Consider the following 11,817-nt stretch of genomic DNA (forward strand, 5'->3'; position numbering starts at 1 on the left):
AACTCTTTAAAACAGATGAAAAAGAAAAATAAAATCCTAACCTTTGGATCCTTGTTCCATTTTTTTCCCATTTCCCAAAGGCCTACATGGATCAGATGCAGGCTGAATTATACAAAAACCAATATTCAACTTGATAAGTCCTTCAGGTCCAAGATTTGGACCTACACCCAAAATTACTTGCACATTGGGTTGCATTCAAGTTGGGTGAAGTTGTGTATACATTGAAATATGTTAATTACTTACATCAAATGTGCTCTAGTCAGTTTCAGGGGAAGTCTTTTCTTTTTCCAACTAAAGTTGAAGAAGGATTCACTTGTTCTATTAAACCTAAATCCAAAGCAGTCCAGAATCAGTAAGCATTGGTGCAATTCAAGCCACTTTGTCTCTTACTTCCGCTGTGAGCTAATAACTTGGTGAAAATGTTTTTTTTAAAATGAAAATTTCTTAATTCAGATGGCTCTTACAAGTGTTATGATCTTTAGCCTTCTTTGTAGTTGTCCTGAGTTCTCAGGACCACCATCACTCCAGACATCTCTATCATTCATGACTTTCGACAATTTCATGAAGTCACAGCTTAGTCCTAAATATGTCACAGTCAGCCATTTTTCCTCTGCGGTTGTCATCTTGTAATGTTCATCTTCAACTATATTTGTCTCACAATACAGAATTTTGAAATGCTTCACAAAAAATGAGGCCATGAGCTCACATCAGAACCAGAAGTATGTTTAACTCTCTCTTTTTTATTCCAATCTCCAAGTACAATCTATCTTCCAAAAATTTCACTTGGCATTGATATCCTGAATCCACAGTTCAAACATTGATATCTCAATCTACTGTCATGTCTTAATTGATCCTGTAATTTATATAAAGATTCATATATTAATAACTAAAAACAGTTCATACTAACAATCAAACTGTGATATTTTCTCCAAAAAATAATATTATAGGAAATTTGCACTGCTTACATCAAGGGTAGAATATGGCTGTTTCAATTACCAAAAAGAAGAAAAAGAAAATAAGAGAGAAATTTTTGACTACATGGTTGCATGGAGAAGATTTAGAATATTAAAGACTTTCAGAGACCTCTTACTCAAAAAAGGACACAGAAAGCATTCAGTTAAACTTCCTAGTAATTATTCACGAAGAGGTTTAAAGTATAAACTATAGAAAGGAGCAACTAGGGCTCCATTTTCCCACCAACAGTGCTCAATCTTTCACCAACACTGCTAACATCATCACCATTATGATCATGGCAAAAATACCTCCATTGACAAGGGTTGTGGTCTAAACCATGAGGCTAATGACTACCACCTATACGAAGAAAGGGACTGTTTGCACATAAAGGGCATTCTAGAAATCATGATCAAATATGTGCGCAAATGCCATGCAAGTTGCAACCTTTTGTTAAGTAATCAGCAAAATTTTAGCTGTTTATCAATATGCAAAATATATTTTTAAGTTTATATATAAATACCATCCTGCCTTCACTCTTTTAAGATAGACTAAACTCACGAAAAGAACCACTTGACCAAAAGAAGAAAATGCGACAAAAGCTGACCATTAGACATGACCCAATGTTCTAAACTTGATCACACTTGAACCTGCAGTAAAAGTTTCTGGATAAAAGGCCAAGAACTAGGGTAATCTGTTGATCTTGTCCATCATCAGAATCAGCTCATGACTTCAGCTAAGTGGCAGATTGGAGTGGGCGGCCACTGTTTCATCACAGTAGTTCGAGATAGAAATCCTTCTACAATAATAAATCGAAAATAAAAGCGTTCACTTAGGAAAAAAAATATCAGATTACTTCTGAGAAAACCAGTGATCTTCCATTATGACATTTCTCAGATTTGGTTGCCCATGGAAAAGGGGAACGTGTAGCACACGTGGTGTATCAGTTGCCAGCCCTTTTTAAGTGCTAAGATACTCCACAATATAAGGGTGTAAATTCTTGACGACAAGTTCTATGGATATCATAAACAACATGGATAAACTTGGGTTGATGGAGGTCAAACTGTCACACAAGACTGTTGGGTGCAACTTGGTTCGACAGAATCATATTCCTTTCTAAAAGGCTAAGAAATTCTAAGGCCACTGTGCCCACCATATCTTTATGAAAATGCCTGCATCTTGCTCACAAAGTGAAAGGATCTGTCTTCTCCCCCTTGCTAACATGTCAAGCTCCATGGAAAAGGTGTGCAGCTCACTGACCCTCCCAATGTCAAAGGCCACTAAGTTTCCCCAAAAAAAAATGAAAAAGAAAATGTCAAAGGCAACTAAAACAAGATGGCATGACATCAACTGGCCAATGGGTGGCAAATATTCCAAAATTCCCATAAGTCCATCTAAACCCAAATGTCCAATACCATTCGGCAATCTGGGCAGGATCATTATCAATAAACCTAAAGCTCATAGTCACAATGAGACAAGAGAATCACTTGGTCTGTTGGCCAAAAGCAGGTTCGCTGCCACCAAGATTGGAATAACTGCTAATTGTGGTTTTAAGCATATTCAGCCACCAGAATGTCAACAGGGCCACGTTTGATTAGGCTTGATATGGGAAAATGTTGAACATTTCCATGCTAACCATAGCATGCTGCCCCTTGGTTAAACTAATGAAACCATGGCAGAAACTGAATTAGTCCAGCAGAACCCTATGTGAGGCACTCAGAAGAGGATGAGCAACTGTGACTGCCTAAAGTTATATTCACCACAGCCCAATCACCTGAGCTTACATGACAAGAGAGGACAGCTAATGAGATCATGGTGAAAAGGGAATCTCATGAATGCATTAAGGTGGAATATTAGGGATAGCAGCCACACTTTTCTCTAGTTGGCTGGATGCGTCTGGTAAGAGTCAAAAATTATATGGTGAGCTTATCCAAAGATCATTTAGCAAGCATGAACCCTATGCCTCAACCTACTAGGAAGATTACATTCCCACGCCAGCATAATGAGCATCTCAGTGTCTGGGTACACCATAGAAGTTGCCAAGTGTAACAGATCTTCCCAGTGGTTTTCCACAGTCAACCAAAAAGAGCAGAATAGAATATGATTACCAATACATCAACATATTCGTTAGCCCTGTATATATATATACCAAAACTAAACATCAAGGAAGACAAAGCAAAAATAATGAGATGACAAAGAAGAAGGAAGGGTAGTGTACTTGCTCAGAGTGCTCTTGCAAACGTGACTGCGAAGATCTCTGAATGTTCATAGCCAGGGCCTTACTTGAAGAGGCAGAGAGTGGAATGCAGCCAAGGATGACTTGCCGACAAGGGCCAGAGAGAAGCATATCTCAACTGTAAGCTGTCGGCAGGTTGTCCGAAGCTACATTTGGCTCTTTTCTTCTCATGTAAGGCTCTTGCATGACCCAAACTATGCTGGAAGCTGTCAACTGATAATCCTGTAAGATCTGGAGCAGAGAGAGTTTCCAAGAATGCATGTCAACGGGTACAAACATTTAGCTTTAAATTTCTGGAACCAAAAAATATAGTTAGGTTTTGTAAATCTAGAAAGAAAAAATGATTTGCATTAAACAAAAACAATTTTTTATTAGGTATAACTTCTAACTTCATACTTTTCCACATTGCCATTTCTTTCAGGTTTGTTTAGTTATCCCATGCTAGTGATTATCCAGGTGAGCTGTTTTTTATCTAGATACAAAAAAGCTTCTGTTTATCCACAATAGTCTAAAAATTTTATAAAGGTTTTAAGAAACAAAAAGGAAAGGAATGCAGAAAACAGAAGCAAAGCAGATTTAAAGTTATCGCTGACAGCCATAGACTTCAGCGCAAGCACACAAAAGTTGAAAGCTACTGAGTTGTGCCCGGTAACAGATACTGAAAATGGTAATGAATACAAAAGGTGATGAAAAATAAACATGAAGCAGTACTAGACTAGAAGCAATACAGTAGCCTGTCATATTCTTAGTATTAATAATCAGATGCATAATATCTTAGGCATATCAGATTTTATCAGAGAATATATTTTGTCATATCATGCTGTATACTTAAATGCAAAATTCTTATTATTTCAAACAAAATATTGTAATATTCATTCACCGATTTAAGAATGTTTTGTCAATGATGACTGTATGAAGTGAAAGGTCCCACCTTTTAGCATAGTCTAATTAGTCTGCTAATAACCATAAAGAGAAAATGCAAAACAAAAGATGAAATAGGTCATTATATTCAAAAAGAAAATAATTTGATATGATGCCGTAGGCAATAACACTAACTGGAAAAAATATTAAGAAACCCAACAAACTAGAGTGCTTTGTCGACAGAAAAAGCAGCCTGATGATGTGAGCCTATCTATAATGGATAGGCTCATTTCTAACAAAATCAGAAGAGTAGAAACTGATAATAAAGTTTGTATAACAAGGAATTAAGATAATATTCAGAAAAATAATAGTAACGAAAGAGAATACTCGCAAGCATGGTAAGGTGTTGAAAGGAACGTACAATAAATAATTCCATTATTTTTAAGTATTGTTTTCACGCCTTCCATGAGCTAATGATGTACATATATACATATGCAGCCACAGGAGTACAGCACTGCAGCACAACTTAGACAAAAGTTAATTTTGGCGTGCAAGCAGCACCATGTAGCCCTACTACAGGCCATCAAACAAGATCAATGCTAGATTATTAAGAAAAAAGCATATTTCTAAATCCAACATAGAGCTAATCATGGGCTAGGCTTGGGCACATGAAATATCAAATTTTACATAGGCCCGGCCGAAAACCCAACTAAAAATGAATAGAGTTTAGGCCCGAGGCCCAGCCCATGATCAGCTCTGACTCCAACGGTGCTGCATGTTGATACTGGATTCTGGTGGAACAATGAAAGCTGTTCCTATAACATTTATGCTTATTGAAATGTTTACCATTAAACAAAAGGGTGCAAAAAGAACAAATCTATTTTTTTTTATATCAGCATTTGTATACTGAGGCCTTGCTGTTCATCATGCATTTTCAATCCAAACATTCACAAAATATTTTTTGATGTCAGGATGAAGCACAGAGATGAAGCACAATGACTGCTAAATGGTTTGTATAGGTCCTCCTCATTTGCAAAATTTTCTTTTTCCTCTTTTGCTTTGCGTAAAGATGCCAGCCTGGAACTTTAGATGTCATATGACCCAATTATTATGCATAATGCTTGGTAAACACCATCGAACTCAATAATAATAATTATAATCTACCAAAGTTGAAATTGATTTCTACCGTCCCCAAAACACTTTCACAGAATAGTATCTAGAGTCTAGACTTGCTTTCTGCCTAGCTATAAGAGTATCAGGTTCGTATAGATGCTAACTGGATTATTAAGCATCACCATGTGGATGATGAGCAAATTTTCAACCTTTTGTTTAAACTATTTTCTCAGGCATGAAGCTAGCACTCAAAGCCAAAAAAAGGAAAAGATATTCAGTTTTTGCAGTAGCTTCCATGCCTCAACTCAAAAGTTAAATGTTCTCCACCCACAATATAGAAAGGCAAACTTTTACTGGCATGTTGGTTTTCACTTCAGGTACTTCATCATTCAACAACCTGGAAAAACAATAAGATAAGGACCTCAAATTCCTTTTTTTTTACACATTGATTTGCTTCTATGTGAATCTCCATCCTTAAGCTGAAATGATATGCCAATAATATTTTATTCATGTGAACAGAGCATAAGTAACCAGTAATTTCTGTATCCATGAATTCAAATGATCAAAGCTCAGATACACCCGAAAGCCAAAATTCAGTGGCTAGTCATTCTCTATCCACATTCCTCTAAAGGAACATTGAACAAACTAGACATTGAGTACACCACAACTGAAATCAGAATTTACAGACACAAGGTCAAGTTCCTCGTTCCAATAGCACAGGATATGGATATGCTTCTTCATTACATTGACTTCCACTGTGTCTCTTTGAGCACTAAATCTTTTTGATATTACCAACCAGGTGATGTAAGAATTGTGTTTTCAGATAGTTGCTTCCCTTGTGATGTTTGAGAGCCAAAAACCCAATCCTATTGCCAGCCACCCAGAACTCTGAGCATTTGGAGAGAAGCTCCAATGGAAAAGTTAAGAAGAATTAGTCCCTAAGAGAGGACTACATTTGGCTGCTTTCGCAATGATTTTTAGGAAGGGATATAACCATAAATTTGTAGAAAAGCTACTTTTAAAATCTAAAATGGATATCAGCATAAAGCATCTAGATCATTGTGGAAGAATTTGGCTCTAGCATGCATTAAATCCCATTTCCATTGAACAATATTAATTATATATAAATAAGTAAAAAAAATTATATCATATAACTTCCAAGCTAACGTCTCCATGACACATGGAGTTCCGGACAAGAAAGTACATATAAAATCATTTAACTATGATATTCTAATCAAGACAGAGTTGGGCAACATTGATCTTCTTGAGTGCAAAGCTTTTGGCATGCGTCCTGCTCGAAATATCTTTTAATTTTTCTATGTCAAGATCAGGCACTGACTGCAGCTTCCTTTATTTGAGTCCAGCCCTCTTGTACTGTGACTAGATCCCAGGACTGGTTGAGTTTCTCAAGTATATTAAAAGGTGTTGCCACTCAGTCTCAGCATTCTCTTCACTGCCCTGGATGATGTCATTCTCCAAACTTTAGATGCTATAGCATTCGATTCTTTATGTCCATCAGCTTAAGAAGTCGCCATTGAGCCTAATGATGCTCAGTTACTTGCAACTGATATCATGCACCCTTTTTACCAGTCACCGTAGTAACAAAGTTGGAATTGAACATTAATTTGCCAATGGTGAAGCTATAATTCAATAAATAACTAAATAAAAACAATTAAAGGACAAATTCAATGAACTTTTAGAGGTCAAAAAGTATATAGGAGAAAACAAAGATTTGAAAATAGGGGAAACATGCTAAAATTTAGACAAGATGTGATTTTAAAAAAAATAAAAAGAGTTGTTCATATACCTTGCTAAATATTCAAATGAGCATGCTTCTTTCAAATCAGGAAAAAGTTGAGAAAAGAAAGATTTGACAAAGAATATGAGATTAAATTGAAGATTTTTATGCAAGAACAATTGAAGATTTTTCAATTGTCTAGAGAGTTGTAATTTAGTGGATTCTCCCTTGCTTCCCCCTCATATTGGAACCTCCTTTTCCCCTCGATGGCATCCTCAATCCCCAAGTCCTCGGCGCGGTTCCACCTCCTTGCACCGGGCTCATGTGAGGCGGAAGGAAAGGCAGCGGAGCATGCTTGATCGCCGGACCGATCACCGGCGGCGGGAAGGAGGTGGAGAGGGCGAGGGTTGCGGTGCTTCTCAGGGGACCGTGGGGAGATTAAATAGCCGGCGGAGGCCAGATTTCCTGGCCCCCGTCCGTGATCGGGGAGGAGGCGTCGGGTTGCGTCTTTCTTGCGAAAAAGAAGGATTCACCTTCCTTCGCGCGAATCCATCGTTGGATCACCCACCGCACAGATCTCAAAGCGATCTCAGGAGAATTGCCATAATTGGAATTTGGGAAGAAGGCATGTGCTATAATCGGGAACTAGCCGTTGATGATCGACCAAAATTTGGAACTAGAATCACATGCGCCGCTTAAATCTTATTGTTCAGAATTTTAGGTTTCTACCAAAGAGATGCTGCCCAAACCTCACAATAAACAATGACATATTGCTTTAGAAAAATCCTACTTTTAAATCCAAGCGGTTTAGGATCCATTGAATCCATCAAACCTGTGAAAAAAGCTTGCATTTGTCACTCGGGAAAATTGTGATCTATGTATTAACATCTTGACGGTCCTGTTAATGTGACCAGCTCAATGGAAGAATGCATTTCAATGAGCTCTAGAACATCACATTGTCGATTCGAACAAGCTGCAGCAGTGCGATGATCATCCGATGAACATCATATATAAATCCAATTCATCCACAAGGCTACATGTCATTAGAGCATAAGTCTAGCAGTATTGGCATAACATTTCGAGGATCGCTAAATAATCACCTTCCAATAATGGAAATGCTGCTTGGAGGCTGGTGCAGTTATCGGAAGAATAAAAGTGACAGTTTATTATGATCAAAAGAGGCCTAATGATAAACGAAAGGCTATTGGATATAACTAGATCAGACAATAACATTATCGTGCTCTATGATTATAGTAGACTATGCTTCAAATTAATCTAGGAGGTGAGCTTTGTCATAACGATAAAATTACTCTATTATAACCTAGATATTATGGATTCGAAACACAGAAATAACATCACTATATGCAGGAATAAGGCTGCATACATCTAATCCTTCCAGAATCCACAATGTCGAGAGCCTCGTGCGCTAGACCGTGTTTTAATATATAAAACTAATCTAACTAGCAATACCTAACCCATAAGCTCCTAGAAAGGTTGTTCAGTTTGAACAGAGAACACATTTCCATTCAGTTGTCAAAGCTCAGATCAGACAGCTCTGTGTGAGGTGGGATTCTAGAAGACCTAATAATAAAATTGATATAAAACCTAGCAACCATGGTCCTGCAGCACAAGGCCTTCCAAATCACCAAGCCATTTCGATTATAGAGCATTAGCTTAATGTTCCCCTCATTGAATCCATCAAACCAAAATGGAGCAGGAGACTGAACCTTTAATTGGCAGAGCCTGCAGGGAGAAAATCTGATCAGGAACATCATGTCCAAAAAATTAAATGGATTTATTTTTTTGAAAGAAAACAAGGCAAAGAAAAAGGATAAACCCTTACCCAAAGAGGTGCCCTTTTGATTTTTTTTTTCTTCTAGAAGGCAAAATCTCTCAGTTGGTTCCATCCCCAGCTCAGGTGCCAAGTATGGTCCCCTAAAATGTCTATTCCTACGCAGGTTCTATTCCAACATAATGGTAAGCATTTGAGAGGCAACTGCCCCACATAAATCAGAAAAAAAAAAACACCACATTGGCCTCTTTCTAAGCCTAACCATGTCTACTCCCCCTAGAAAGAATCATATTTAGGATAAGATAGCCAATTTATTAACTAGCTTAGCCTATAGTTATGAACTATGATCAAATGAGACATCACAAAACTATGAGAATGTAAATGTCCTGATATTGTCCATCATAGGCATGCATGAAAAGGCAGAAAGTGGAGTGCAGCCAAGGATGATTTGCTAGCATTAATCTGCCAAGAGAAGAGACCTTTTCTGTTAATTCCTAGAAGGTTGTCCTTGGCTACATTTGGCTTTCTTCTTCTCATGCTGGGCTCTCACATGATTCAAAGCATACTATGGTATGAACCTAGAAAATCAAAATAAGACAGTTCCACTAAGTGCATGGCGATGCTGCACATATGAAGTATAAGTCTACCAACATGGTAAGCAAGAAACTCGTTTTCAATAATTAGTTTTCTCTTTTGTATTGTACATATATGCATCCTTGCATGAGCTCACATGAAAATGGTTGGATCAACTTCCTTGGGACAACGAAGGGATTGAATATCAACTATTTGTCGTAATAATAATCGACTTTTGTCGATGTTGTCACAATTCACTTTTCCATCTTCCTGATTATTTGAAGATAACATTCAATAAGAATTTCACAAGGATAGAACAAAAATAACCATTTACAACAAAAAAGAAAAAAAAATGGAATCATTTTTTAAAAAATTTACTGAAAAATTAATTTTTAAATTTTACTAAAAAGTAATAATTGATGGAGGGTCTTTCAAGTTATACAATACAACATATACAAAAAGATACAAATAATTTTTTTTTTAGAGTCGACCCGAATGGATATAGGATAGAAAGATGGACATTAACCCCTCTTAATCTTAAAAAAAATAAATAATAATTATATCTTAATGCTTTCCATCATATGTTTTGCATTATATTTATCAAATAGGATAGGTAGAGAATAATGCTAGCTTAAATTTGATGTTAAAGAAAGCTGCTTGGTTATCCCATATTACAACCATCATTTCTTTATACCACAACTTCGCTATGTATCGTATTGATCAATGAATTGTCTTTTTTTTTAAGTAAAAATAATACTTTATATAGCCCTAATATGAGTACAATCTGTCAAATCATGAAAATAAAATGACATGTGAATTGCTTAAAAGTTTGCTTCTGCCAATATGTATTTTGATTTTTCTTTTTTTAATTTAAGAAACATATCAAAAAAACTAGTGGGCCCAAAATCGGCCTGTTGGAAATCGTACCATTACTCACATTTTCTGAAAGATAGTAAAAAAGGGAGTAAAAATGGACACGTGGTAGGCCGGAGGTGAGCCGAGTCAAATTGGGAAGCCAAAGGCCGGTGTACTTCAGCGTACCGATTTCCACCAACCACATCTACCGCGGGCGTCAAGAAGGGCGGCTTTTGACGGCCGTTCGTCGAACTTGAAAGAATCTAGGATACCCCTCCAACTGTCGTTCGCGAATCCGTGGAAGGCGCAGCTCACCGTACGGTCACCAGATTCACCTCCTGGGTAGTTGGTTATCCTATTTCGCGGTAACTTTGCCCTCCCTCTCCTGCACCACAATTCCTGCGAGTCCCGTCGTCTCTCGCCAACCCGCAACCAAACCCCATCGTTACCGTTCTACTCAGTGTTCCGTATCACAAAACCATGCAATGGCTTCCCCACCCAACTAAGCCCCATTTGGCCAACTTCTAGAAGGTCATGAGCCATTTTTCGACTCACCAAAAATATTTTTAAATAATATAGTAATACTTGGTAAAAATTAAAAAATTATTTTGGTTTTGCCAGAATGCTGAAAAAATTTAATTGGAAAAAAGTTCAATTTTGGAGTTTCTCCCAAAAGTACTTTAAAGCTATTTTGGTTTTAATGAAATTTTTTAATGACCAAATGCCCATCGATAAATCTTATGAATATATCTTATATCATATAATAATATTATATTATACAATACATATAATATAATATAATAATAAATTAATGATATATTATGTTGTATTATATTATTATATTATAATATCATAATATATTAGAGTATTGTAGTAATACATAATTATAATATAACATATTCTTATATTTTATTATAAGCACAATATAACATATTATTACAATCATAACTTTATATTATTATTATTATAATAATAGTTATATGATGTCAATATATAATATTATTATTTTAATAATATTATAATATATGATTAATAATATAAAATATATTATATTATATTTCTATATTATATTACAATATTATTATATTATATTATATTATATCATATGTTATAATTATAATAATATTATATTGAAGTAAGATTGTACTATTAATAATAATAATACTAAGAATAGTAATAATAGCAATAAAACTAATAAAGTAATAATACTAATCATAGTAAATGTACTAATAATAGTAACAATATTAATAATAGTACTAATACTAAAAATAGTAATAATACTCAAATAGTAATAATACCAATAATAGTAATAATACTAATCATAGTAATACTACTAATAATAGTACCAGTATTAATAATAGAAATAATACTAAATATAGTAAGAAACTAACATAGTAATACTACTAAAAATAGTAGTACTACGATAAATAGTCGTAGTACTCAAAATAGAAATAGTACTAAAAATGGTAATGATATTAATAATATTAATAATACTAATAGTAGTAATAAAAGTAATAATAGTAATTATACTAAATAGTAATAATAGTAATAATAGCATATTACTAATAATAGCAATATTACTACTCATAGAAATAATACTAAAAATAATAATAATACTAAAATGGTAATACTACTAAAAATAGTAATAACAATAAAAATAGTAATAGCTCTAATAATAGTAATAGTACTAAAAATAGT

General features: G+C 35.2%; 1 long non-coding RNA gene across 1 annotated transcript; it reads right to left on the reverse strand.

Moving 5' to 3' along the window:
- Window positions 1–3,398: 3,398 nt before the first annotated feature.
- Window positions 3,399–7,109, reverse strand: LOC148700328 (uncharacterized). The gene is made up of 2 exons (XR_015972115.2): window positions 6,969–7,109; window positions 3,399–3,480 (listed from the first exon to the last, which is right to left on the reverse strand). It is a non-coding gene; the product is annotated as an uncharacterized LOC148700328 (long non-coding RNA).
- Window positions 7,110–11,817: the final 4,708 nt, after the last annotated feature.

The sequence above is a fragment of the Phoenix dactylifera genome, chromosome 12 (genome assembly GCF_051530095.1).
Source record: "Phoenix dactylifera cultivar Ajwa chromosome 12, Ajwa_hap1_PhDact_Kaust_v1.1, whole genome shotgun sequence".
Lineage (NCBI taxonomy): Eukaryota > Viridiplantae > Streptophyta > Magnoliopsida > Arecales > Arecaceae > Phoenix > Phoenix dactylifera.